Source organism: Pseudophryne corroboree, unplaced genomic scaffold (genome assembly GCF_028390025.1).
Source record: "Pseudophryne corroboree isolate aPseCor3 unplaced genomic scaffold, aPseCor3.hap2 scaffold_935, whole genome shotgun sequence".
Lineage (NCBI taxonomy): Eukaryota > Metazoa > Chordata > Amphibia > Anura > Myobatrachidae > Pseudophryne > Pseudophryne corroboree.
The window spans coordinates 230663-233717 of NW_026970515.1; the positions used below are offsets into that span (position 1 = coordinate 230663).

General features: G+C 41.1%; 1 non-coding gene across 1 annotated transcript; it reads left to right on the forward strand.

Annotated features, from left to right (window-relative positions):
* Positions 1-661: 661 nt before the first annotated feature.
* TRNAN-AUU (transfer RNA asparagine (anticodon AUU)) lies at positions 662-735 on the forward strand. The gene has a single exon. It is a non-coding gene; the product is annotated as a tRNA-Asn (tRNA).
* Positions 736-3055: the final 2320 nt, after the last annotated feature.

Below are 3055 nucleotides of genomic sequence, written 5' to 3' on the forward strand. Positions count from 1 at the left end.
CCGCTCAGCACAGCGTGATGTGTGCTGAGCGTACGGGGGGTGGGGGGGGCGCTCATTTCACCCCCTGTGTAGGGCATTCTGTGTGTATCCAGCTTAACAGGTGTGAGCATCATACAACTACTGACTTGCGAGTAACTATACAGCAGCTCCATACCTTGTGACTTGAAGAAACACCAGTTAACCCCAGGAATGCTGCAGTCAAAGCAACAATTCCTCTTCTTCAATTACCATTTTAATAATAGGGTAAAGAAAATGAAGTGGATTTTTGAAAGAAAATAATACTGTCAATATACTATTAAAACAAATTAAAATGGTAAAAGTTATTGTACTTTAAGTAAAAATAAAAGAGACAAAATATCAATCCCAGTTTTGGATTACTTTAATTAACAAAAAAAATGCATATAGCAGAGGATAGTTTCAATCTGCCTACCTCTGGGTTATGGGCCCAGCATGCTTCCATTGCAGTACTCTGCTGCACATGTAAGTGCAAGAGATCCTGAAGCACTCACTCATCATGGGAAAGTACCAATGTGTTTCTTCGTTGGTTGATGGAAGAAACATCTTACAAAAACTCTCCAGATTATTGACTTTTTAAAGTTTTTCTAGGAAACGTTTTAGATGAATGCTTATTAGCCTTTGTCAGTATGGACTTTTGCAAAGTGTCTCTGTGGCGCAATCGGTTAGTGTGTTTGGCTATTAACCAAAAGGTTGGTGGTTCAATCCCACCCAGGGACGTAATTAACCTTGTGATCAGATTTTGGTGATATTTAAGTAGACAAGTCAAAATTTCAAACCTCCTCTTATGGTGTAGGGTACATGGCCTTCTCTGATGTAATCAGAGTTAGATTTGATTCAGTGATTTTATAAAAAACAGCTAGGAAGCACAATTTAGCAGTGGGTTGCAGAGAAAAAAAATATGCTGGCAGAAAAATCCAATCGAGTGATTAAACAGCTCTTCATTTTCTGGCTTTATTTTTATGCTAACAAATTTGTTCTCTGAAAAGTGTCCACAAAGCCAAGTCTCTGATTAACACCTTTGTAAGGATGGTTTTTCACCTATTACTAAATTAAACTTGCTTCATTGGAAAGGCAGCAAGATGCATCCTCATTTCAATGTCTACTGAAATAATACAAGTTGACACCAGGAAACATTAACGCCACTGCATCCTTGCTGCTTTCTCATGTGGAAGTCTGTTTAATGTGAAAACAAATGTGTGTGTTTTTTTCAACCTGGAAGCCCAACATCGATTAAGATCGATCTTAAATAGACCCCTGGGTTTTAAGGATAACCATGGTTGAGTCCAATGGTTAATTCACATTGACCGAAGTTCTAATTAAGTCACCTGTGCTCAAGCATGATATCCTTAAAATCTGGATTGCAATGACAGCATTTTGGAACTATGCCTAAGGGTTTAATTTTTACATTTATCCACTGACAATAAATCTACCTACAATATCCCTGTAACTGTTATGATTACAGTATTTCACTAAATAATTTAATTTGCTGAACCTTCTGTAAAAAGAAATATTAAGCTGCTGTAATTCCCAGATGCAGCAAATTTGTTAGCTAGTGGGCAAAACCATGTGCACTGCAGGGATGGGGGGGGGCAGATATAACATTTGCAGAGAGATTTAGGTGGCTTATATTGTTTGTGTGCAGGGTAAATACTGGCTGTTTTGTTTTTACACTGCAATTTAGATTTCAGTTTGAACACACCGCACCAAAATCTAACTCTCTCTGCACATATTATACACCCCCCCCCCCTGCAGTGTACATGGTTTTAGCTAATAAATTTGCTGCTGTGATCAGATCTGAGTTAAGCCCTATGTATTTGGCACTGGCAAAGGGTTAGAGGCCTTGCTGTAGAGCTCACACCTTTCTTATCATGCATTGTAATATTTCCTATGTCCTGATGTTGTGCTCTCTGCTCCATCCAAGTAAACAGCAATGTAGCATGGCTATCAAAGAGCGTGAAGATTGCAGATTTCCTGGGATTAATGCTAAGGAATGCTATTCCAGAGGCTGCTGCTTTAATTCAAGTGTCACTGGGGTTAAATGGTGTTTTTACCTTAAAAACACAGGTAGAGTATATAGTACAGTGGTAAAGTGGGAGCATGTAGTGCTATTGATTACAGATTTGATGGAGCTTAAACATGGATAAGGTCCATGGCTCTAAAGGGGGGTACTCACGGAGCGATATTCTAAGCAATCTGACTAGATTGCTTAGAATATCGGCAGGATCGCTCCGTGTGTAGCCCCCTCGGCGATAGCGATGCGCGGCCCCGCACATCGCTATCGCCGCTGCTAGATTGGCCTGCATGCAGGCCAATCTAGCGGGTCGCTCACTTCACCCGCTGGGTGAAGTGAGCGGCCCCTCCGTCTCCCCCCGCACGCTCAGCACAGATCGCGCTGTGCTGAGCGGCAGGAGAGATGTGTGCTGAGCGGTTCGCTCAGCACGCATCTCTCCTTGATCGGCCCGTGAGTACTGGGCATAAGAGTTTATCTTGTGTATCCTTTATTCTTAGTCATGGTCAGATAAGATTAGAAAATACCATTTAAGTGGAAATTTCCTGTTAGCTGTTTTTCAGTTTGCTCAACTGTCTGATTAACTGGTCCTAAAAAAAGGACCAAAGGAGCTAAATTGCCCTGTGATCTAGCTAAATTGCCCCAGTTAAAAAAAAAAAAAACTAAGCTGCTGTAATTCCTGGATGTTTCCTTACTGCATCAACAGGAAGTGACAAGAAACAATGTAATGTGGAACCGTACAGCAGAAGGGATTGCGGCTACCCCACAATAAGTGCAGCGGAATGTAAGAAGAGGCATATACAGTGTTTTGTGGCTGTAGATGAGCTTAGGGGTTTCTGTTAGAGTTCTTCTACTTCTAACTACTCGTACATAAATGAGTAAGCCGCCGATTTATTAAACCTGGTGAAATGATAATTTGCATGGTGATAAAGTACCAGCCAATCAGCTCCTAATTGCCATGTCACAGGCTGGGTTTGAAAAATGACAGTTAGGAGCTGACTGGCTGGTACTTTATCACCTTGCACTTTA